We start from the raw sequence: 25,481 nt of genomic DNA, 5'->3' as shown, positions 1-25,481 counted from the left end.
AAAAAAAAAAAGATGCTATGTGAAAGACCCTGGGAAATGTGCTTTGAGAGGGAAATCGATCCTCTAGCTGATGGACAATAGAAAGCCTTCAGTCCTGTTGATGCGTCTCCGTGACTGCATGTAAAACCTTGTTTGGAGATTCAAAACAACATTCTCATGTTTAAGACCTTTTTTGAGTGTCAGGCAGAGGTTTCATGGCTCCACAGCTCCACCAGTAACAATCTCACCCTTGGGTGCATCTCACTCAGAAAAATCTCTCTCTCATTTTTTTTTTTTTTTTTGGTTGAGTTAAGGTTTACTTATTTTCATCCTCTTGAAAATTATTACTATTGTTTCTTTACAATATTTGGTCAATTTCTACTGGATGGCAGAGGGACCCAGTTATACATATATATACATTCCTTCTCTCATGTTTTGCTCCATCGTGTCCCATCACAAGTGGTTAGATTTAGGTCCCTGTGCTATACCGCGGGATCTCTGCTCATCCACACCAAATGCAACAGCTTGCATCTACTATCCCCCCAAATCCCAGGCCCTCTCCATCTCTCCTCCTCCCAGAAATGGCTTCCTTGGTCTACCTTGAACTCTAGCAGAACCTCTGACCCTAGAGCTGCACAGAGTCACAGCTCTGCTCTCCCGCTGAGGCTCAGCGGTCTGGACGCTGCAGCAAATACTCTTACCCCCCACGGCTCCCCTTTCCCAGGCCAGCATCTCCAGGACCTCACATGACAACCTTTCTAGCTCCTTCCCTGTCTGACCTCGATCATTGCACCTGCTCACTCGGTAGGTTGATGAGACAGGGCCAGAGAACTAGTCCTAACCTGTGTCCAGGCAGAGCCTTTCCACCAACAGCCTCGGGGAGAACTGGCTCTGGGTTCCACCTCGTGCGTGGAGCTGCCTGCGGGGTGGTTTCACTTCTGGTTCTGATGTAGGAAAATGGAAAACTCCTGAGTCAGTGATGGTGAGGAAGGTATTGGGCGTTTATCTGCCGCCACCCCAGCCTCTCCGGGTATTTCACCTCGGCACCTGGGCTTTAGCTGTTTACCTGAGAAGAAGCCATCCATGCCAATCTTCTTTCTCCAGTCGTGTTGGTGGTCGTTGATGGCCATGGTGATGATGCTAGTCCTGGGGAAGGGTCCCTGATGGCAGCAGCAACAAGGGAGGACCGACCCTCCTCTTCTTGGATACCTAAGCCCTGACTCTGCATCTTTCCAGGGCATAAAACTGCTCCCCTGGGCAGCAAGAACTGCCCAACAGTGACATCACCCGTTTGCCATCTTCCTCCTCACAGGCTCCTGCTCACGGGGCTGAAGACCCCCAAGCACAGACATGTCACTTCATCATTCACGCCCATATCAGCCCACAGCACCATGATCTGAAAGCACAAAGGTGGACTTTGAAGCCGGTACTAGGACCGTCCTACTCACAACTCCCCTGGGACACGGACGCCACCCACACAAACGCAAGGCTTCCCCGGATGCTCTCAGCACCGGAAGTCCAGGCCTGCTGGCCTCCACCCTGAGATCAGGGAGGGAACGACCACAAACATGCACTTGAGGAGTTCCCGTTGTGGGTCAGAGGCTTAAGAACTGGACCTTGTCTCTGTGAGGACACGGGGTCATCAATCGATCCCTGGCCTCGCTCATTGGCTTATGGATCCTGTGTGTCCATGGCTGTGGCCTAAGCCTCAGCTGCAGCTCCAAGTCCACCTCAAGCCCAGGAACTTCCATGTTTCACAGGTGCTCAACCCCCTACCCTACACCCCATCTCTCTTCTCTCTGCTCTAACTCTGCTCTGGCCTTGCCCTTGCCATCTGCTCTCTCTGGAAGCACGAACCCCAGCATACTCATAGCGCAGTCATCTCTTCATTCACGTCTTTGCCCACAAAGCCACTTTGGAAGAGCTTTTCAAAACATTTGTCTCTAACATACACCCAAGCATAACTATTATTTGTCTTACACGTGTGTGTGTGTGTGTGTGTGTGTGTGTGTGTGTGCAATCCCCTCCAGCATGTAGGCTCTCTAAGGACAAGGACCTTGGTCCCCATCATCATTCTTCTAACACCTAACCACCTGCCTGGCACCTGATACATAATTAGGAAACACTTGGGAATAAATTAATTTCTATGAGCCTGCTGAGTTGAATACATTCTTTCCACCTGTGGGAGCGCCAGTGGTTCAATCGGTTATGCATGGTACTTATACATTCTTTCCTTATTTTACAGATAAGGCAACTGAAGCTGAGAGAAGTTCATTCTTCTCGGGGAAATACAACATAGAAAGAGGCAGAAACCCGTTGGAAACCAATGACAAAAAAGAAGGATTGGATGTAAAAAATCCAAAAGAACATATTTCAGACCCAAGTGAAGACAGTTTGGAGAAGGCTCATGCTGATGATTTACTAGGAATGAAAAGGACCCCTCAAAAGAGTTTGTTGTCCTTGGCAGAAGACTGGAGAGCAATACATGCAAACAAACAAAACAAACAAAGGAACAAAAGGAAGAATTGAGAGCTTGACCATGAAACATGTCCTTTATTGGAGAACTGAAAAAGAGACACACTGAAGCGCTCAGAGGCTGGAGGTCACAACCCAGATCACAGGCAGGCAGATGGCAGAGCCCCATCCGGCGATGACGCTGCTGCTCTTCCAACACCATGCTATGAGCCTGGGGAACCAAGCCTTTTCTCTGTCAGCTGTGAATCCAGGAGGGAGGTTGAGAAGGATGCAGTCTATCACCATGGCCAAAGGGAGGACGAGGGAGCCCTGGGACCAAGAGGAGCCTGGATCCCGTTGTTGCATGGTCCTGAGGAAGTCTGCTGATGTTAATGGCAATTGCGTGGAAAATTCGGCTGCCAGGATGGGCACGGTGGGCAGGGTGGGCATGGTGGGCAGGGTGGGCAGGGTGGCCAGCCTGGGTACTGTGGGCAGGGTGGCCAGCATGGGTATGGTGGGCACACCACAGGTGGGCAAGGAGGTGGACATTGCCCTGGAGGTGGACATGGCTGAGGGCACACAGGAGGTGGCTGGCAGCGCTGCTTGCACTGATCCTGCTGGTGAGACATCTTTCCTGGGACTCAGGGAACCTGAAATACAGTGAGACAACATTGGTCACCACAAAGACAGTCCTGTCCATAGAGCAGTCAGCTCGACCATCAACACTTGGTTTTTTGGGTTTTTTTTTATGACTCAATGGATTCATTCATTTCTCAGTGTACAGTGATCACCACAATCCAATGGGCCACCAACACGTTGGTCTCCAAGGACTCTCTTGGAGTCCTACTACAGCCTTTAGGATTTTGTGGCCCATCTTCACCTGTTCTTTTGAGCACCTCTCACCCTCAGGCCTCAGGCCTTTCTGCTTCATCTCACATTCGACCACTTTCTAAAGATAAAATCACCCTCAGGGGAGTTGTGTGAATACAAATATTATCTGGAGAGGAAAAACCCGCTTATTAAAAGGGTCACCAGTCTCAAAACACATCTCTGCTCAGAGCTCCCAGGAGGCCCTGCTTGCTGGGCTAACCGACCCGACTGTGGGGCTGAGCTTTTGAGGAGAAATGCAAAGGCACAATCCCACCGCTCACTGGGATGGAGCCGTGAGAGGGAGGCTGTGGGAACGAATGGGGGAGGGGGTGCTCCAGCACAGCGCCTCATCTCTGTTTCTCTCCTTCAGGGTAAGGTGGTGCCTTGGACTCCATCGCTCTCCTCCCATTCCACATCACCTCCCAAACACCATCAGTAACGTACCCCCCTCCCAACCTCATTGTCTTCCTTCCCCCAGAAAGAGTATTGAGGGGTGAAAATAAAGTCACTTCTACACTCAGGTGAAATCCCACCACCCAAGGGCCAAGAAAGACCTCTAAGACCTGTACTCACCAGAGGCTCCAAAGAAGATCTAGGACTGGTGTCTGGAAGAGAGTGGGGCTGGGATGAAGGTCAGTCCATTTATAAGGCCAGGCAGCCCTGCACGGCGCAGGGGGAGCTGGCTGGGCATGATGCTATCATTTCCAAAGAAAAACGCCCTCCACACACAATCTCATAAATGACTTGCCACACTCATGCCAGTATCACACTTCCTGGTCCATGATCTCCCTCACCCCTCCCCAGGAACTGCACAGTGTTTGACCCGAGACCGTGGCGCATGCTCCCCATGCCAGTGTCATGTGCCAGTTAGGAAAGAGGAGAAATTCCTTGACAGTGGGGATGCGCTCCCATGCTCAGAGATGGTGCCTCTCCTCCCGCCCAGCTTCCAGCTTTGTGTCTCTCAATAGCAGAGACCAGGTTTTGCTAACCCCCCATCTCTTAACGTTCACCCAGTTTTCCTTTACTGGTAGAACAGCAAGGAAGGAGGAGGCACAGGCTGGAGCAATGAGCTTGCAAGCAGTTTATTGACTAACTGAATGGTCAGGGGCTGTGAGCAAGCAAGACTCAGACTCACTCCCGCAGCCCCCACCCCCCACCCAGGGGAGTGCTTGGTTTTTCATACACAAGGGTTTTTTTGGTTGAGCCCTGTCGTCTGTGGCCTTGGAGCTCTTTGTCTTTGGGAACTCCTTCGTTGCATGCACCTGTTCGATTAGGACACTGCGAGTCTGGATTCAGCTGGGTTATGCTGAGTTTTTGTCCTTTTAGGCCTTGTTTCATTTTCCACCAAAGATTTAAAACTAACTTCCCCTTTGCCCAGGTCCTACAGGTCTCTAGGCATTTCTTGAGAATTCAATGACTCACACAGAGCCACAAAATCTTATCTTGCTTTCCTAGTTGCTGACAGTCCCCTGCTGGGTGGGTCCTCACATGGCTCCCTACATAGGTCGGCAAAGGACAGCACTATCCCTCTGTTTTCTGGGCCATAAGATCACAGGCTGGGGCAGCCCCACCCCCACCCCACAGCTTCACATTTGCAGATATGATAGACAAATATGCGAACCACACCGTATCATACATTTGCAGTATTCAGAGACTACTCCTCGTGTTACACATTCTGACCCTAAAAACTTTTGAAAGGAAAAGAAATGTGAATGCTAAAGGGCACAAACCCTAAGGAGTTCCTGCTGTGGTGCAGTGGGTTAAGAATTCTACCGCAGGGCTACGGAGGTGCAGGTTCCACCCCCCAGGCCAGCACAGTTGGTTAAACCATCACGAGTTGCCACAGCCATGGCACAGGTCAAAGCCGTGGCCCACATCCAACCCCTGGCCCAGGAAGTTCCTTATGCCTCAGGTGCGGCCATTAAAAAATAACAACGAAGGAGAAAAACCAATAGGAAGGACAAATAACTCACTGTAATAACTCATCGATAATGTCACCGATGCCCAAAACTGTGATAAAGAGGACACTGTGTAGAGCAGGGCTCCCTAGCTAAGACCCTGGCCCTCTCCCCCTCTTTCTCCTGGCTGACATCACTGCTAATTCGAAGGAGTCAGTCTGAAAGCACCTTCAGAGTCCACACCTTCTTACTGGTGAGCAGGGCCCTCCCGCTGCCTGAGGGAAGAATTCCCTCCTGATGCTCTTTCCTGGAGGAATGCTGGGCAGCCTCTGCAGTGGTTCTCTCTTGCCTGGGTTGCTGTGGCACAGAAAAGAACAATCAGTGGCCTCACCTCGGGGCTTGAAGAGGGAGGAATTTCTTTAGCTTGAGCCTGTTCCCCATCTCTTTCTCGGCCTCTCAGACGGCCAATCTGAGGCCAGCCATTCCGGCCCAGCACTCTGGGATGCAGCAGAAATGACCCAGATCACCATTAGGAGAGTGTCATCCTTCAGGGATGCCAGAAGGCACAGCGATGCTCTTGGGATGACGGGTCAGGTGCTTTCCCGACCTCTTCTTTTCCTGTTAAAGCCCTGGGAGCTAAAGGTGGTGCCTGCCGGGGTGAGGGAGCCATCCAAGGGTCACGTGATTTGGATCAGTCCTACTGTCATAATGGTAGACTTGTTTTTCTTCGCCTCATGAATTACTAAGAGAGCCCAAGTTATTTTTACCAAGAAATTATACGGGCCATGCCATAGATTTGATAAACTGAAGGAGGATCAGGCTTCAAGGGGAAAAAATGCTTCGTGAGGTTGCCTGCCAGCTTTAGAAAGAGGGACAAGTATTTCGTGACACACAAAGACAGTGACGAAAGCTCAGTGATCTTCACTTTGCCCAAAGAGTGGATCCTCGAAGCATTGGGAACAAAGCGAATCCGAAAACCATGTCACAACTACATGAAGGTTTGGTCGATCTTACTTGGAAACTAGCAGTACTGGTTATCTAAAAGAGAAGCTGAGTAGCTGGAGAATAAGAAGAGAGACCACCTAAGCCATGAGTCAAAGCAGAAAGCCTCACCAAGTCTGTACACTACAGGACGAGGGAGCAATGACTTCAGAAACTGAAGGCAAGGTATGTTTTGAACCTGCCTTGTGGCAGGCAGCTAAACGAGTCATCCAACGAGATCAACCAGTCTAATTGCCAGAAATACACAAATCTAGATTGAACTTTTCTGATTGATGTAGCTTCCTGAGGCTTTGCTCCAAAAAGATCAAAACGCCAAATGAGGATGATCTGAAATGCCAGCAACTGGGGACCTAAAGGAGAATCATTAAGAGAATGAAAGCCCCAGGGTGACAACGATTTGGGAGACCAGATGCTATGGAAACCCTCGTTTGAAGGACTCCAGGAATGACATTTCCCACTGGAAACTCTACCTAGAACAAGAGAGAAAGAGTGAGAGGCTGGTTAAAGACGGACAGCAGTCGGTCCTACAATCGTAAATAACTCCCAAGCAGCGCCCTGGAGGGGGACAAAACTATGTGTCTAGGCATAGCTCTTCACAGCATAACGGCTACTGACACGACCCACGTGGACATTTAGTCTCAGGTATTAACATTTTCTTTATCGTTTTCTCAAGTCCAGACAATCAACCAAGCAATACATCAAGTCTGGATTTGTAGCATTTGCCAACAATTCATCTCATGAGCTAGAAAGAGCACACCACCTGATGCGGTGTCAGCAGACGTTCATTTCACGAAAGAAGGAAGAGGAGAAGAAGAGGAAGAAAAAGAAATGCGATGCCAAAACCAAAATGTAACACAAGACACAGGTTAAATGGGAAGCAAACGATGAGCCCTCCTCACCAATTCCTATTTGAAGATTTCCAGGACATCCACTGTTTCTACGACCCCTGCACTGGGCTGTTCTTCTCTCTGGCCTGAACCTCTTCTTGTAAATAACAAATGGAGTTCTCTGGTCCCTAGCCCCAGGATCGCCCCACTTTATGCTTCTCCAGGCATAATCCCAATGACTCCCGTGGTTTCGGCAATCATAACACAGCTGTCAACTCACACAGCTCCATTTGCATCACAGAACTCACCTTGGACTTAGCTATCCCTTTGCCTTCTGGACGTCTCCATTCCAATATCCTCCAAGTGTCCAAAACCTGATCACACTCCCACAAATCGTTCAAATCTCCAGGACTCTTTATCTTTCCATGTGAATAACCCAGTACCTTATGTTCTCTGGACTGTTTTCCCCTCTGCAACATGCAATTATCCAGCCAAACACCCACTCATGCCATCCTGAGGGCCTAATTGTTTCTGGAATCCATTTCAGCCTGTCCATGCAAACTACAGTGGCCCTAATTCAGGGCCTCCCCAACACTTGCTCAGTTATTACCACACCTTCCTAACTTCTCTCTCTCCCCAAGTCTTTTTTCTGTCAAATGCACCCTCCGCATTGCCGATCAGACCAACCCACTGAAAACTCATTCCCGACTATGTCACATGTGTACCTAAAACATTTTAACCTTCAAGGATAAATCCCCCATCGGAGACACTGCCCTTCCTTCCCCTCCAGCCTCATTCCTTATGACTCCATGCCTTGAACTAGGGACTGTTGCCATAGCTAAGGTCTCAGGATTTGTCTTCCACATCCCCCTTTCCTCTCCTCAGTGCATTTGGTCATCATTTGGACCTGGCTGATGTCTACATGACTCTCAACAAAGCCATCACTTCAGTGAAAAGCCCGGCCCCAGGGACAGGGGTGGCCCCTGGGACAGGGGTGGCCCCTGGGAGTCTCCAGAGACATTCGGAGCTTTGCTTCTCACATCATCTTCACCGTGTGCCCTGTCCAATTATCTCTTCGCCCTAAGGCCTGCAGGCTTGGAACAGGGGGCCTGCATCTCCCCTCTCCACCTTTGAGACACAGGGCCCAAGACCTGCAACACCTTAGGTGCTGAATGAATATTGGTGGAATAAAGAAATAATGTTAAGTTCCTAAATTGTCTAATCGTACATGAGCTTCACAGCCATCTTGTGAGTTCGGGAATGAAGAAACTTTTCTCACCTCTGCTCTAGGAACTCGGAACAAATCTCATGTAACTATGCACCGCCTTCTATGCCCTCCTCCTTCCCACACACAACCCCTCACTGCCCACTGCCCACTCGATCCTTCTGTGTTATTGAAGTGGATACAGAGGGGACCTAAAGGAAAGCCAGAAGCACCAGGTATCGCCCGACATGTTTCCACAATATTTTCTTAGCCTCTTTGCTTCTATTCTTTATGATGAACACTCCTTCTTGACCTGGCTTACTTTACCCCATATTCCTGCTTGAAAAACAGTCACAGGGCTGGTAAATGACTTAAGCTTAAGAACAAAGACCTGAAGGCATCAGTTATTCATGCGGTCAGCTGAATGAGGACCTAATGCATTGGTCTAGGCATACCGGGCCCGTGCAAGTGGGCACGCCTGCACTTTGCACAGCAGGATATGTCCTCTACAGAATAAGAGGAAGATGAGCCTCATGGCCCCAAGGGGTTTATGAGGGGTCATTAGTAGGACATGCATTGGCAAGGAGAACCAAAGTACAAACCTAGACACGCCAGGGTGAGGCAGACAAGCACATGGTCTGCAGAAGCACAAGGGTGATTCTCTAGAATGCTATGCACAGGTAGCTGGAGCCAAGCTTCCTCAATGCAAATGATTGTTCAATGCCAAAAGGTCAGAATAAAAGCTTAATCACCTACCAGCCATGGGACTTTTAAAATAATTTTTAAAGAAAACCTATATCCTGCCCCTACAACCCCTTCCTCACGTGACATAATCCTCAAGACCACAGTCAAAGCAGTGTGGTATCTTGAGGCAACGCTCTTGGTCCCTGAGACCTTGAGTTTCCCGGTTCCCACTTTTCATTAGGAGGAATATCTCTGTGTCTGGTTTTACGGTAACTTTTACCTTAATTTTAAGAGCACCCGTTCGGCAACCCTCACATTCTCAGCTGGTCTCAGCAAGAAGGAGGAAGTTTTATGACCTCTGCTCTAGAAACTCGAAACAAATCTCATGTAACTAAACACTGCTTTCTCTTCCCACACACCACCCCTCACTGCCCGCTGCCCACTCGATCCTTCTGTGTTATTGACATGCACACAGAGGGGACCTCAAGGAAAACCCGAAGCACCAGGTGGATGAACTCCAGGAAGGACAGGACATCATTTGCAGAAGAAAACTGGTGAACGGGCCATGGGACAGGATGGTCAAGAGACACAAAACGAGCAAACACTGAGTCATTCTGAAGAGCTGAAAGGGGCGACTGAGGGACAAAGAGAGGAGAGACTGAGAGATGCAGAGAGGAGGGTAGAGGACAGGAGAGGAAGGAGGAAGAGGGGAGGGGAGGGAGGGAGAAGGTGAAAGAGAAGTTAAAGGCCACTGCCCTGCAGAGATGAATACACATTTGAGGATATGAAAGCATGTTAAAGTCTCTTGCTGCAGTGTAATTCCAGTTTGCTCTTTATAACGAAGTGTCAACTATTGAAGTTGCAATGGTGTTTATTTTTTTAACAACTTCAGATTAGTATTTCTTTGAATGCAACCTGTGCTGAAGCCAGAACCAGAAAGTTCAGCTTCCTTCCAAGTATATGTTATGAAGATGTGTTCAGCTCTTTAGAACCTAAGGTGCAAGTTTCTTCCACCTCTTGAATTAGGTAACTACCCCAGGACTCAGCCAGGCACCTGAGCCTGCCAGTAGCTAGGCTGCTAGACTTGCAGAGCAAAGAGTGGGACTCACTCTAAACACTGTTGAATCTACACCACTTGTGAATGGGTTTAGCAATCAGGTGGACAGATGTTGTAAAGGCTCCTCAGAATTCAGAAATCCTGTGTCCTCAGGGGATAGGCAGGCTTTGCATAGCTTCACATCCAAGGCAGCATGGGGAGTCTCCTTGTGGCTAAGGATTAAGGCGTCCTCACAGCGGCAGCCTGGGACACTGCTCTGGTTCTGATGGAGAGTTAATGTCTGGACAGGGAACTATGGCTGCAGCGAAAAAGAAAAAGAAAAAAGAAAAAAGAAAAAACAGAAAGAAAGGAAAAGGGAACACTGGTCCCAGTGTGAAGTGACATTTCTAAAGCAACAGCGCCTAAAAACTCCCTCGTGAAATTCGAGGCTAGGAAACTGCATCTGACCCAGTGTCCACAGATCTCCACAATCCCAAGGAAAGAATGTCCTCTGTTGAATGGAGGGAGGACCTGCCTAGAGAAATCCAAACGCTGCCCTCCTGCTGCCGCTGAACCAGGCACTCTGGAGCCTCCGTGGCTGGTACAGGGCCCCCCATGAACCAGTGGGATCCTGTGCCAGAGTCAAGGCAGGAGCCGGAGGCCTGGGTAGGTCAGCCCAAGGAATAGTGCAGTCCCAGGACCCTGGACTCAGGGTTGCGGTGTTCACATGGCTGGCGAGTAGCCATAGGTACCAATACCAAAGCAAAGGGAAAATGCGGAGGAGGGTTCCAGCCTCCTTTTGAACCCTCCAGTGAAGCCCTCAAATCCCCTGAACTTGGCACTCGGGCCTCAGCCCAGCCTGTTCTCCTCCCCTCGTCCCGCTGTCTGGTCTCCTCCTTCTAGGCACCTTCCATGTACTGAACTGGGGTCTCTGTCCTGCTGAGGGCCCAGAGCTCCAAATCCCATTTCCACATTCAGTTCACATCTCCACTTCGGAGTTTCCATTGTGCTGCCCAGGAAACAAATGCGACTAGGAACCATGAGGTTGTGGGTTTGATCCCTGGCCTCGTTCAGTGGGTTAAGGATCGGGTGTTGCCCTGAGCTGTGGTGTAGGTCACAGACATGGCTCGGACCTGGTGTTGCTCTGGCTGTGGTGTAGGCAGGCAGCTGTAGCTCCAATTCGACCCCTAGCCTGAGAACCTCCTTGTGACGCGGGTGCGGACCCAAAACAAACAGACAAACCATCCAACAATATCTTTCAACAACAACTAAACAATAAGTTCTTGTGATGAAAAAAAATAAAAGATGTTATGTGAGAGAGCCCGGGAATGTCGTTTCTCTGAGAGAGTAATCGAACTTCTAGCTGATGGATAAAAATCGTTCAGTCTTATTGATGTGTCTTCGTGAATGCCTCAGCTGCAGCTCCAAGTCCACTTCGAGCCCAGTCACGTCTATAGCTCACAGGTGCTCAACCCCACACCAATCCCACACTCCATCTCTCTTCTCTCTGCTCTAACTTTGCCCTGGCCTTGCCCTTGCCATCTGCTCTCCCTGGAATCTCGAACACCAGGACACTCACAGCTCACTCGTCTGTTCATTCAACTCTGTGCCAACAAAGCCACATGGAGGAGCATTTCAAAGCAATTGTCTCTAACATACACCCAAGCATAAATATTATTTGTCTTAAACGTGTGTCTGTGTGTGTGTGTGTGTGTGTGTGTGTGTGTGTTTGTGTGTGTTTGTGCCATCCCCTCAAGCATGTAGGCTCTCTAAGGACAAAGATCTTGGTCCCTATCACCATTCTTCTAAACCTAACGACCAGCCTGGCACCTGATACATAATTAGGAAACACTTGGGAATAAATTAATTTCTATGAGCCTGCTGAGTTGAATACATTCTTTCCACCTGTGGGAGCGCCAGTGGTTCAATTGGTTATGCATGGTACTTATATATTCCTTCCTTATTTTACGGATAAGGAAACTGAAGCTGAGAGAATTTCATTCTTCTCAGGGGCCTACAAGGTAGAAAGAGGCAGAAACCCGTTGGAAACCAATGACAAAAAAGAAGGATTGGATGTAAAAAATCCAAAAGAACATATTTCAGACCCAACTGAAGACAGCTTGGAGAAGCCTCATGCTAATGATTTAGTAGGAAGGAAAAGGACCCCTCAAAAGAGTTTGTTGTCCTTGGCAGAAGACTGGAGAGCAATACATGCAAACAAACAAAACAAACAAAAAAGAACAAAAGGAAGAATTGAGAGCTTGACCATGAAACATGTCCTTTATTGGAGAACTGAAAAAGAGACACACTGAAGCGCTCAGAGGCTGGAGATCACAACCCAGATCACAGGCAGGCAGATGGCGGAGCCCCATCCGGCGATGACGCTGCTGCTCTTCCAACAACATCCTATGAGCCTGGGGAACCAAGCCTTTTCTCCGTCAGCTGTGAATCCAGGAGGGAGGTTGAGAAGGATGCAGTCTATCACCATGGCCAAAGGGAGGACGAGGGAGCCCTGGGACCAAGAGGAGCCTGGATCCCGTTGTTGCATGGTCCTGAGGAAGTCTGCTGCTCTTACAGGCACTTGGGTGGACACTTCTGCTGGCAGGGTGGGCACGGTGGGCACGGTGGGCACGGTGGGCAGGGTGGGCATTTCTGCTGGCATACTGGAATTGGGCACACCACAGGTGGGCAAGGAGGTGGACATGGCTCAGGGCACTTAGGGGGTGGACATGGCTCAGGGCACTTGGGTATGCACACAGGAGGTGGCTGGCAGGGCTGCTTGCACTGCTGCTGCTGGTAAGACATCGTTCCTGGGACTCACGGAACCTGAAGTACAGTGAGACAACATTGGTCACCACAAAGACAGTCCTGTCCATAGAGCAGTCAGCTCGACCATCAACACTTGGTTTTTCTTTTTTTATGACTCAATGGATTCATTCATTTCTCGGTGTACAGTGATCACCACAATCCAATGGGCCACCAACACGTTGGTCTCCAAGGACTCTCTTGGATTCCTACTACAGCCTTTAGGATTTTGTGGCCCATCTTCACCCTTTCTTTTGAGCACCTCTCACCCTCGGGCCTCAGGCCTTTCTGCTTCATCTCACATTCGAACACTTTCAAAAGATAAAATCACCCACAGGGGAGTTGTGTGAATACAAATTTTACCTGGATAAAAAGAACCTGCTTATTAAAAGGGTCACCAATCTCAAAACTCATCACTGCCCAGAGGTCCCAGGTGGCCCTGCTTGCTGGGCTAACCGACCCGACTGTGGGGCTGAGCTTTTGAGGAGAAATGCAAAGGCCCAATCCCACCGCTCACTGGGATGGAGCCGTGAGAGGGAGGCTGTGGGAACGAATGGGGGAGGGGGTGCTCCAGCACAGCACCTCATCTCTGTTTCTCTCCTTCAGGGTAAGGTGGTGCCTTGGACTCCATCGCTCTCCTCCCATTCCACATCACCTCCCAAACACCAGCGAAACCGTACCCCCCTCCCAACCTCATTGTATTCTTTCCCCCAGAAAGAGTATTGAGGGGTGAAAATAAAGTCCCTTCTACACTCAGGTGAAATCCCACCACCCAAGGACCAAGAAAGACCTCTAAGACCTGTACTCACCAGAGGCTCCAAAGAAGGTCTAGGACTGGTGTCTGGAAGAGAGTGGGGCTGGGACGACGGTCACTCCTTTTATAAGGCCAGGCAGCCCTGCACGGCACAGGGGGAGCAGCCCAGGACGGGCACGATGACCTCATTTCCCAACCAAAACGCCATCCACACGCAATCTCATAAATGACTTGCCACACTCATGCCAGTATCACACTTCCTGGTCCATGATCTTCCTCACCCCTCCCCAGGAACAGCACAGTGCTTGACCCGAGACTGTGTCACATACTCCCCATGCCAGTGTCATGTGCCTGTTAGGAAAGAGGAGAAATTCCTTGACAGTGGGGATGTTCTCCCACTGGGTCAGAGATGGTGCCTCTCCTACTGCCCAGCTTCCCAGGCATCTGCTATGGAAACCTAACCACTCCATTCAGCTTCCCCATTTTACCGGATCTGTTTCAATCACGGGTTGTGATCTATGTTTGATCAACTGAAGGAGGATCAGCCTTTCTTGAGGAATAAGAAGGCTTAATGAGGTTGCCAACCTTAGAAAGAGGGACAATTATTTCTCGATACACAAAGAAAATGACTAAAGGACAGATGATCCACCCTTTTCCCAAACAGTGGAACCTTGAAGCATTTGAAGCCAACCGAATCTCTGAAAACCATGTCACATCTACATGAAGGTTTGGGAGCTTTTCCTCAGAAACTGGTAGTACTGGTTATCTAGGAGACAGGTCGAGTATCTGGGGAATAAGAAGACAGACTAAATAAGCCATGAGTCAAAGAAGAAATCGTCATCGAGGCTGTCTGTATGCTACAGGACTGAGGAGCAGTGCCTTCAGAATCCCAAGGGAACATACGTGTTGAACCTCCACTGTGGCATGCAGCTAAACTACTCGTCAAATGTGAATAAAACCAACTAAGTGCCAGAAACAAACATCTACATTGATCTTTCCTGATGTAGCTTCTTGATGCTTTGCACCAAAAAGGTAAAAACCCCAGATGACAATGATCTGAAATGCAAACAACTATGGGCATAATGGAGAAAAATTATGGTGACAAATTGCCCACCAGCTCTGGGGGCAGGCCGGGGGCAGGGGGAGGGAACGTGTGTCTCGGCATTGCTGTTCCCAGCATGACAGCTACAGGCACTACACCCTTTGAAACTTAATCTCAGTTATTAACATTTTCTTTATCGTTTTCTCCAGTCCGGACAATCAACCAAGCAATACATCAAGTCCTGCTTTGTAGCCTTTGCCGACAAGCTGCCTTTCAGGAGCTAGAAAGAGCACACCGCCTGATGTAGTGCCAGCAGGCGTACCAATTTTCCCAAGGAAAGAGGAGGACCAGAAGGAGGTGGAGGAGGAAGGGGAGGGGGAGGAGGAGGGGGATGGGAGGAGGGGGAAGAGGAAACAACTTAAGCTCCCAAAACAGCCACGGAATACAGGAAAGACGTAGGTTAAATGCAAAGCAAACGATGAGAGCATGTCCACCTTAAGGCAAAAAGGACTGTTCCTTTAAGTGGCCCACGGGACCAAAGCATCCATCTCCTACTTTCCAAAAGTAAGGATGCTTTGGGAAGCTGCTTGGTGATGCCGTGAGCTGTGCACGGTCACATCTGGTCCTCACTGGGCTTTCTGTGAGCCAGACACAGGTCTAAACCCTTTACGTGCACTTATAAATGTAGAGCTCACAAGGGCACCTAAAGATAAGCACTATTACCACTCCCACCTTAAGGTGGGGACACTGAGACACAGAGAGCTGAAGTAAATTGCCCAAGGTCCTACAGTCATAAGCACCCGAACCATGGAGTGAACTCACGAAGGTGGGCTGAGGGGTCTGGATCTCAAAATCTCTCCTGTTGGCCTCAAGAGTGGAATGGCCCTTCCCTGGCATCCACATTGTTCCATCAACCTACGGACACATCATAGAAGATTTGACTACACATGGAGCTCGGAAGGTGCATAGTATTCATCTGGACGCTGTAAGAGTCAAGATACAGTGGCTACACTTTGGGGGATGGTAAAGGCACTAACAGCCTCATCTCATGTAGACAGGAAATTGTCTAACTTTCTCAGAGCAAGAAATACACTCTCATATTTAAGGCGACAAGGATAAACGACATAAGAACTAAAATGGAAACGAGGAATATTTGGAGAAGGAGAGTGAAGCTGTGGTTAGGGAAGCATATGCTCCATTTTCACAGCAGTGAGAAAATAGACTTGGTGGACATTCCCTGAAATGAAAAAAAGTGCAAAGTACAAAGAGGACACAAAGCTAACCTCAACAAATTTAGGAGCATAGAAATTATCTCAGGTATTTCTCTGACCACACGCCATGAAATTAGAAATCAACCATGGGAAAAGTAATGAGAAAAAACCTACTACATGGAGGCTAAACTACATGCTACTAAAAAACCAATGGGTCAATGAGGAAATCAAGAAGGAAATTAAAATATACCTTGAAACAAATGATAATGAAGACACAACCTCCCAAAATCTATGGGATGTTGCAAAAGCAGTGCTCAGAGGGAAATTTATAGTGATACAGGCCTTTGTCAAAAAAGAAGAAAGATTCCAAATTGACAACTTAACTCTCAGCCTAAATGAATTAGAAAAAGAAGAACAAAAAAATCCTAAAGTTGGCAGAAGGAAGGAAATTATAAAGATCAAAGAAGAAATCAATAAAATAGAGATTCAAAAAACAACAGAGAAAATTAATAAAACTAAGAGCTGGTTCTGTGAAAAGGTAAATAAAATTGACAAACCCCTGGCCAGACTCACTAAAAAGAGGAGAGAAAAAACTCAAATAAACAAAATTATAAATGAAAAAGGAGAGACCACAACAGATACTGCAGAAATACAAAAAAAAAAAAAAATAAGAGAATACTATGAACAACTATATTCCGACAAATTTGACAATCTGGAAGAAATGGACAATTTTCTAGAATCTTACAGCCTGCCAAAACTGAATCAAGCAGAAATAGACCAACTGAACAGACCAATCACTAGAAATGAAATTGAAGAGGTCATAAAAACACTCCCTAAAAATAAAAGTCCAGGACCAGATGGCTTCACAGGCAAATTCTACCAAACGTATAAAAGGGAAGTGGTGCCCATCCTCCTGAAACTCTTTCAAAAGGTTGAAGAAGATAGAACACTCCCAAAGACATTCTTTGATGCCACCATCACCCTCATTCTAAAACCAGGCAGAGATACCACCAAAAAAGAAAACTATCGCCCAATATCTTTGAGGAATATAGATGCAAAAATTCTCAACAATATCTTAGCCAACCGAATCCAACAACATACCAAAAAAAATTATACACCATGACCAGGTTGGGTTCATCCCAGGTTCACAAGGATGGTTCAACATATGCAAATCAATCAGCATCATACACCACATTAACAAAAAAAAAAGTCAAAAATCATATGATCATCTCAATAGACAGAAAAAGCATTTGACAATGTCCAACATCCATTCATGATCAAGACCCTTGCCAAAGTGGGTATAAGAGGGAACATTCCTGAATATAATCAAAGCCATTTATGATAAACCCACAGCAAATATAATCCTCAATGGGGAAAAACTGAAAGCCTTCTCACTCAAATCTGGAACAAGACAGGGATGCCCACTTTCACCACTGCTCTTCAACATAGTTTTGGAAGTCCTAGCCACAGCAATTAGGCAAACAAAAGAAATAAAAGGCATCCATATAGGAAGACAAGAGATAAAACTGTCAATGTATGCAGACAACATGATACTATACATAGAAAACCTGAAGGACTCAACCCAAAAACTACTTGAACTGATTAATAAATTCAGCAAAGTGGCAGGCTATAAGATTAACATTCAGAAGTCAGTCGCACTTCTGTATACCAGCAATGAATATTAGAAAAGGAATACAAAAATACGATACCTTTTAAAATTGCACCTCACAAAGTCAAATACCTCGGAATACACCTGACCAAGGAGGTAAAGGACCTATATGCCGAGAACTATAAAACCTTAATCAAAGAAATCAAAGAAGATGTAAAGAAATGGAAAGATATCCCATGTTCATGGATTGGAAAAATCAATATTGTACAAATGGCCATACTACCCAAAGCAATCTACAGATTCAATGCAATCCCTATCAAATTACCCATGACATTTTTCACAGAACTAGAACAAACCATCCAAACATTTATATGGAACCACAAAAGACCCAGAATCGCCAAAGCAATCCTGAGAAACAAAAACCAAGCAGGAGGCATAACTCTCCCAGACTTCAAGAAATACTACAAAGCCACAGTCATCAAAACAGTGTGGTACTGGTACCAAAACAGACAGACAGACCAATGGAACAGAATAGAGAATCTGGAAATAAACCCTGACACCTATGGTCAATTAATCTTTGACAAGGGAGGCAAGAACATAAAATGGGAAAAAGAAGGTCTATTCAGCAAGCATTGCTGGGAAACCTGGACAGCTGCATGCAAAGCAATGAAACTAGAACACACCCTCACACCATGCACAAAAATAAACTCCAAATGGCTGAAAGACTTAAATATACGACAGGACACCATCAAACTCCTAGAAGAAAACATAGGCAAAACACTCTCTGACATCAACATCATGAATATTTTCTCAGGACAGTCTCCCAAAGCAATCGAAATAAGAGCAAAAATAAACCCATGGGACCTCATCAAACTGACAAGCTTTTGCACAGCAAAGGAAACCCAAAAGAAAACAAAAAGACAACTTACAGAATGGGAGAAAATAGTTTCAAATGATGCAACGGACAAGGGCTTAATCTCTAGAATATATAAGCAACTTATACAACTCAACAGCAAAAAAAGCCAATCAACCAATGGAAAAATGGGCAAAAGACCTGAATAGACTGTTCTCCAAGGAAGGTATGCAGATGGCCAGCAAACACATGAAAAAATGCTCAACATCGCTGATCATAAGAGAAATGCAAATCAAAACAACCAGGAGATACCACTTCACACCAGTCAGAATGGCCATCATTAATAAGTCCACAAATAACAAGTGCTGGAGGAGGTGTGGAGAAAAGGGAACCCTCCTGCACTGTTGGTGGGAATGTACACTGGTACAGCCACTATGGAGAACAGTTTGGAGATACCTTAGAAGTCTATACATAGAACTTCCGTATGACCCCGCAATCCCACTCTTGGGCATCTATCCGGACAAAACTCTACTTAAAAGAGACACGTGCACCCGCATGTTCATTGCAACACTATTCACAATAGCCAGGACATGGAAACAACCCAAATGTCCATCAACAGATGATTGGATTCGGAAGAGGTGGTATATATACACAATGGAATACTACTCAGCCATAAAAAAGAATGACATAATGCCATTTGCAGCAACATGGATGGAACTAGAGACTCTCATACTGAGTGAAATGAGCCAGAAAGACCAAGACAAATACCATATGGTATCACTAATAACTGGAATCTAATATCCAGCACAAATGAACTTCTCCACAGAAAAGAAAATCATGGACTTGGAAAATAGACTTGTGGCTGCCTGATGGGAGACGAGGGAGGTTGGGCTTATCAGACACAACTTGGAATAGAGTTACAAGGAGATCCTGCTGAATAGCATTGAGAACTATGTCCAGATACTCATATTGCAACAGAAAAAAAGGGTGGGGGAAAAATGTACACATGTAAGGATAACTTGATCCCCTTGTGTACAGTGGGAAAAAAATAAATTATAAAAAAATCATACTATCCTCTAAATAAAAAAAAAAAGATTCCTCAAGGGTTTCTATAGTAAAATAAAAAATATCAGGTACATCCAGTACATTTTCTTATTCTCAGGGAAGCCAGTGGACACTTCCTAGACATTAGAACAGTTTGGTTTCAGGTCTAGAAAGGCCTGGGTGAGGTAAAGTGTGTTGGATGAGTTCAGGAAATGGGTCATCCCTAGCTGACTGTTTGCTATGTACCGAGTCATTTCAGTTTTTGAGGACTTAGTTTTCCCACCTGTGAACAAAAGCCTCAAGATCTTCCCTTCCCCACCTCCCCATTCTACTGGGTATGTGTTTAGGAACCCTAAGAAGTTACTTTGGTGGATTAGACCCATGTATTTTGTTCCTCCTCCTACATTAGTGGCAGGCACAGTCAAGGAATCTCTTGTGAAGAGGGAAGCACTTTCCCATGTTTTTCTGTTTTCATTTCAACTTGAAGCCCAGATAAATATTGACTTATCTTTAATCTTCATTGGCTTTCAAAAAATTGTAAAAGTGAGACAGACAGTACTTTATTAAATTCTAGTAATACGCAATGTATGCAACAAAATGAAAAAAGCCCTGTTGGCTCCATTGCTATTTCCTAGAGTTGCATTGTCAACCAAGTATGGCGAGTCCTTTCAGATCGTTTTTCATACAAATATTTATATACATAGCCTCAATTTTTTTTAAGACTAAAGTGTGTAAGAGTTAATACATTACTCTTTTTACTTAGCATTGTATCATGGCCATCTTTCCATGTGAAGTAAATTTTGTCATAGGAAAATTTGGACTTCTCCTGAAACATAGAAAATCCTTTATTATAAATGAAAACACTTTAAAAACCACATTGGATTCAAACCTACAGAGTTAAAGTGTCACCATTAGGCCATTCTTCTACTTTTCTCTACTCTTTGGCTTCCTTCTCTGGAAAATACTTCCACACATGTTTAAGGAAAATTATGGACTCTTTTAAACGTCATATAGAACAGGGTTAAACACTGTGTTTAAACCAACTAGTGGAGATGTAAATAGGGCCAAGGAGCTGCCTCAAGCCTTAGCCCAAAGTCAATGCTGTACCTGCCATCTGCCCACTCAGGCAAGACTTTGCCTAATGCGTCTTAACCACAAGAAGGGAATTTGATTTTGATTTATATGTGTTAAATCTATTCTTAGCTTGCAAGAAAACCTCCTGATGTCAGAAACACAGAATGGCTTTGGTATTTATGCTGTGCCAGTAAGTAGGAAGTTCTAGGGTATTTCTAATGTATTCTTTTGACATGAAATACAGAATTAACTGCCAGAGTGAAACCAAGACTCCCAGACTGACTCTTCTCCTTCTGTCCCTGGTGATGGATGCTGCTCCACTGTCACTTGTCTTTTTATTTGTCAAACGTCAAGAGCAAGCCAAGGGAGCCTGATGAGACGTGTGTCTGAGAAGAAAATGTGTGGAAATTAACAGTGCCACTTCTAAGTCCTTGTTGAAAGGAGCTGAACTAAAATATCTCTAAACGTGTACACGTCATTATCAAATATGAGTCCTTGTTTTGAAAAGAATAGGACCTGGATTATGAACATTTTTTTAATGTAATTAAACAGGATGGATTAAAGTGTATTAAAAAATCAATGCCAAAGAACTGTCTTTGTCAGCTTCCTTGTATTGTCTTAATACTGGAGGTGAATACATGAATCAACCTGGTGAATCCTAAAGAAATGAAAGCTTTTTTTCATTGGGATGGAGAATGATTTCTTGTCTCTAATCCACCAATAACAATGATATTCTAAAAAAAAAGTACAAAGAAAACACTTCAGCTGCTTCAGTTTCCCCTGAGGACTGGAGCTAGAACTGAGAGATGTAGAAGGGGAAACTGCCACTTTTCGTTCCAACACCTTTGTACTGTTTGATTTGATTTTAGCCAGGAGATGTTTTGTTTCCATTGTTGGAAGTTTGATTGAAGCATAGTTGATTTACAATGTAGTGATCACTTCTGCTGTACAGTAAGGTGATTCAGTTGTACATGCGCACACATCCCTTCTCCTTGAGGTTCCTTTCCCACATCGATTGTCACAGCATATGGGGACGATGTTAGCAGGTCCCTGTTGGCCAATCATTCCCTATACCTCAGTGAGCATATGCCCATCCCAAACCCCCAGGCCATCCCTCCGCCCTCCCCTGTGCCCCTGGGTAACCATAAGTTTGCCCTCAAAGTCTGTGGGTCGGTTTCTCTTCGGCAGCTGAGCTCCCTTGTGTCCTTTCTTAAGATCCACATATAAGTGATGCCATATGACGGTTGTCGTTCCCTGTCTGACTAACCATGGATCTTGGGAAGCACAAATACACACAAGCATCTTTGCACGGAGCTAACCCATCCACCCATACCAGTGGCCTCCTCTCCCCTCTCACCTACTCTAGAGCTTTGCTCTCTTGTTGGCCACCGACGTTTTCTGGTTACTCCTCTCCCTCCTGCTCTAAGAGGTAGCTCTTGGGTCTGAGATCCTATGTGGTTTCAGTCCAGTATCTCTCATCCCTCCATCCCATACGTGTCGAGGACTTATCCACACTTGCCACTCCTCCTCGGTGCCACATCTCTTTTATGCTTCATCCCGCGGCAAGCCGGCTTCAGACCCACCATTCCACCAAAGGCTCTCCTGCTAAAGTGTATCACAGCTTTCTGTCAGATCAATCGGGTCCTCTGTTTTCATCTTTTGAGACGTCTTCCCTGTACGTTGACACATTAATCATCCCATCTTCCTTTAAACTTTCTACTTGGAGGTTCCCATGGCAGCCATTGGTTCCACCACCCCTGCACCAGGTCTGTCTTCTTTTTGGTCTGAACTTCTATACACCAGGTGGGGCTCCCTGGGCACTGGGCACTGGACATTCCCACTCAATGACTCCTGAGGTTTCAGCCATCACAAATCAGAGGATGACTCACAGTCTGCATTTGCCTCCCAGAACTCACTTTGGACTTAAATATCCCCTTGCCACGGGACGTCTCTATTCAAATATCCTCCAAGGGTCCAAAAACTGATCATCGTCCTACAAATTATTCGAACCTCCAGTATTATCTATCTTGACATTAGAATAACACAGGAACTGAAGTTCTCCTGATGTTTTGGTCCCTCCACTACATGCTACTTACCCAAGCAAACACCCACTCATGCCATCCTGAGGGCCTAAATGTTTCTGGAATCCATTTCAGACCGTCCACGCAAACTACCATGGCCCTAATTCAGGGCCTCCTCATCTCTGGCTCAGTTATTACCACACCTTCCTAACTTCTCTCTCTCCCCAAGTCTTCTTTCTGTCAAATGCACCTTCCCCATTGCCGGTCAGACCAACCCACTGAAAACTCAATCCCGACTATGTCACATGTGTACTTAAAATATTTTAACCTTCAAGGATCAATCCCACGTCCAAGACACTGCCCTTCCTTCCCCTCCTGCCTCATTCCTTATGACTCCGAGCCTTGAACTAGGGGCTGTTGCCATAGCTAAGGTCTCAGGATTTGTCTTACACATCGCCCTTACCTCTCCTCAGTGCATTTAGTCATTAATTGGGCCTGGCTTATGCCTACACGACTCTCAACAAAGCCATCACTTCAGTGAAAAGCCCGGCCCCCGGGACAGGGGTGGCCCCTGGGAGTCTCCAGAGACATTCGGAGCTTTGCTTCTCACATCATCTTCACCGTGTGCCCTGTCCAATTATCTCTTCGCCCTAAGGCCTGCAGGCTTGGAACAGGGGGCCTGCATCTCCCCTCTCCACCTTTGGGACACAGGGCCCAAGACCTGCACCACCTTAGGTGCTGAATGAATATTGGTGGAATGAAGAAATAATGTTAAGTTCCTAAATTGTCTTATCTTACATGAGCTTCACAGCCATCTTGTGAGTTCAGGGAAGAAGAAACTTTTCTGACCTCGGCCCTAGGAACTGGAAAAAACTCACATGTAATAAGCACTGCTGTCTCTGTCCTCCTCCTTCCCACACACCACCCCTCACTGCCCACTGCTCCCTCGATCCTTCTGTGTTATTGAAGTGGATACAGAGGGGACCTAAAGGAAAGCCAGAAGCACCAGGTATCGCCCGACATGTTTCCACAATATTTTCTTAGCCTCTTTGCTTCTATTCTTTATGATGAACACTCCTTCTTGTCCTGCCTTACTTTACCCCATATTCCCGTTTGAAAAACAGTCACAGGGCTGGTAAATGACTTAAGCTTAAGAACAAAGACCTGAAGGCATCAGTTATTCATGCGGTCAGCTGAATGAGGACCTAATGCATTGGTCTAGGCATGCCGGACCCATGCAAGTAGGCATGCCCACTCTTTGCACAGCAGGATATGTCCTCTACAGAATAAGAGGAAGATGAGCCTCATGGCCCCAAAGGGTTTATGAGGGGTCATTAGTAGGACATGCATTGGCAAGAAGAACCGAAGTACAAAACTAGACACGCCAGGGTGATGCAGACCAGCACATGGTCTGCAGAAGCACAAGGGTGATTCTCTAGAATGCTATGCACAGGTAGCTGGAGCCAAGCTTCCTCAATGCAAATGATTGTTCAATGCCAAAAGGTCAGAATAAAAGCTTAATCACCTACCAGCCATGGGACTTTTAAAATAATTTTTAAAGAAAACCTATATCCTGCCCCTACAACCCCTTCCTCACGTGACATAATCCTCAAGACCACAGTCAAAGCAGTGTGGTATCTTGAGGCAACGCTCTTGGTCCCTGAGACCTTGAGTTTCCCGGTTCCCACTTTTCATTAGGAGGAATATCTCTGTGTCTGGTTTTACGGTAACTTTTACCTTAATTTTAAGAGCACCCGTTCGGCAACCCTCACATTCTCAGCTGGTCTCAGCAAGAAGGAGGAAGTTTTATGACCTCTGCTCTAGAAACTCGAAACAAATCTCATGTAACTAAACACTGCTTTCTCTTCCCACACACCACCCCTCACTGCCCGCTGCCCACTCGATCCTTCTGTGTTATTGACATGCACACAGAGGGGACCTCAAGGAAAACCCGAAGCACCAGGTGGATGAACTCCAGGAAGGACAGGACATCATTTGCAGAAGAAAACTGGTGAACGGGCCATGGGACAGGATGGTCAAGAGACACAAAACGAGCAAACACTGAGTCATTCTGAAGAGCTGAAAGGGGCGACTGAGGGACAAAGAGAGGAGAGACTGAGAGATGCAGAGAGGAGGGTAGAGGACAGGAGAGGAAGGAGGAAGAGGGGAGGGGAGGGAGGGAGAAGGTGAAAGAGAAGTTAAAGGCCACTGCCCTGCAGAGATGAATACACATTTGAGGATATGAAAGCATGTTAAAGTCTCTTGCTGCAGTGTAATTCCAGTTTGCTCTTTTTAACGAAGTGTCAGCTATTGACGTTGCAATGGCTCTTGTTTTATTAGAACTTCAGACTAGTATTTCTTTGAATGCAACCTGTGCTGAAGCCAGAACCAGAAAGTTCAGCTTCCTTCCAAGTATAGGTTATGAAGATGTGTTCAGCTCTTTAGAACCTAAGGTGCAAGTTTCTTCCACCTCTTGAATTAGGTAACTACCCCAGGACTCAGCCAGGCACCTGAGCCTGCCAGTAGCTGGGTTGCTAGACTTGCAGAGCAAAGAGTGGGACTCACTCTAAACACTGTTGAATCTACACCACTTGTGAATGGGTTTAGCAATCAGGTGGACAGATGTTGTAAAGGCTACTCAGAATTCAGAAATCCTGTGTCCTCAGGGAAAAGGCAGGCTTTGCATAGCCTCACATCCAAGGCAGCATGGGGAGTCTCCTTGTGGCTAAGGATTAAGGCGTCCTCACAGCGGCAGCCTGGGACACTGCTCTGGTTCTGATGGAGAGTTAATGTCTGGACAGGGAACTTCTATATGCCTTGGGTGCAGCCAAAACGAAAAAAAAAAAAGAAAAACCAGAAAGAAAGGAAAAGGGAGCATTGGTCCCAGTGTGAAGTGACATTTCTAAAGCAACAGCGTCTAAAAACTCCCTCGTGAAATTCGAGGCTAAGAAACTGCATCTGACCCAGTGTCCACAGATCTCCACAATCCCAAGGAAAGAATGTCCTCTGTTGAATGGAGGGAGGACCTGCCTAGAGAAATCCAAACGCTGCCCTCCTGCTGCCGCTGAACCAGGCACTCTGGAGCCTCCGTGGCTGGTACAGGGCCCCCCATGA

General features: G+C 46.6%; 1 long non-coding RNA gene and 1 other non-coding gene across 2 annotated transcripts; both read right to left on the bottom strand.

Moving 5' to 3' along the window:
- Positions 1 to 2,512: 2,512 nt before the first annotated feature.
- On the bottom strand, positions 2,513 to 4,099 carry LOC146404076 (uncharacterized). Its single transcript, XR_014844177.1, has 2 exons — positions 3,877 to 4,099; positions 2,513 to 3,083 (listed from the first exon to the last, which is right to left on the bottom strand). It is a non-coding gene; the product is annotated as an uncharacterized LOC146404076 (long non-coding RNA).
- Positions 4,100 to 12,215: 8,116 nt separating this feature from the next.
- On the bottom strand, positions 12,216 to 13,763 carry LOC102164580 (uncharacterized). The gene is made up of 2 exons (XR_014844175.1): positions 13,569 to 13,763; positions 12,216 to 12,780 (listed from the first exon to the last, which is right to left on the bottom strand). It is a non-coding gene; the product is annotated as an uncharacterized LOC102164580 (transcript).
- Between the last annotated feature and the right edge of the window lie 11,718 nt (positions 13,764 to 25,481).

Source organism: Sus scrofa, chromosome 4, assembly GCF_054392235.1.
Source record: "Sus scrofa isolate SSC_HxYL_T2T_F1_AM1 chromosome 4, Sscrofa_HxYL_maternal_Yorkshire_Landrace_v2.0, whole genome shotgun sequence".
In the NCBI taxonomy this organism is placed as follows: domain Eukaryota; kingdom Metazoa; phylum Chordata; class Mammalia; order Artiodactyla; family Suidae; genus Sus; species Sus scrofa.
The sequence above is the reverse complement of the archived record's forward strand: the minus strand, read 5'-3'. Positions and strand labels throughout refer to the sequence as shown.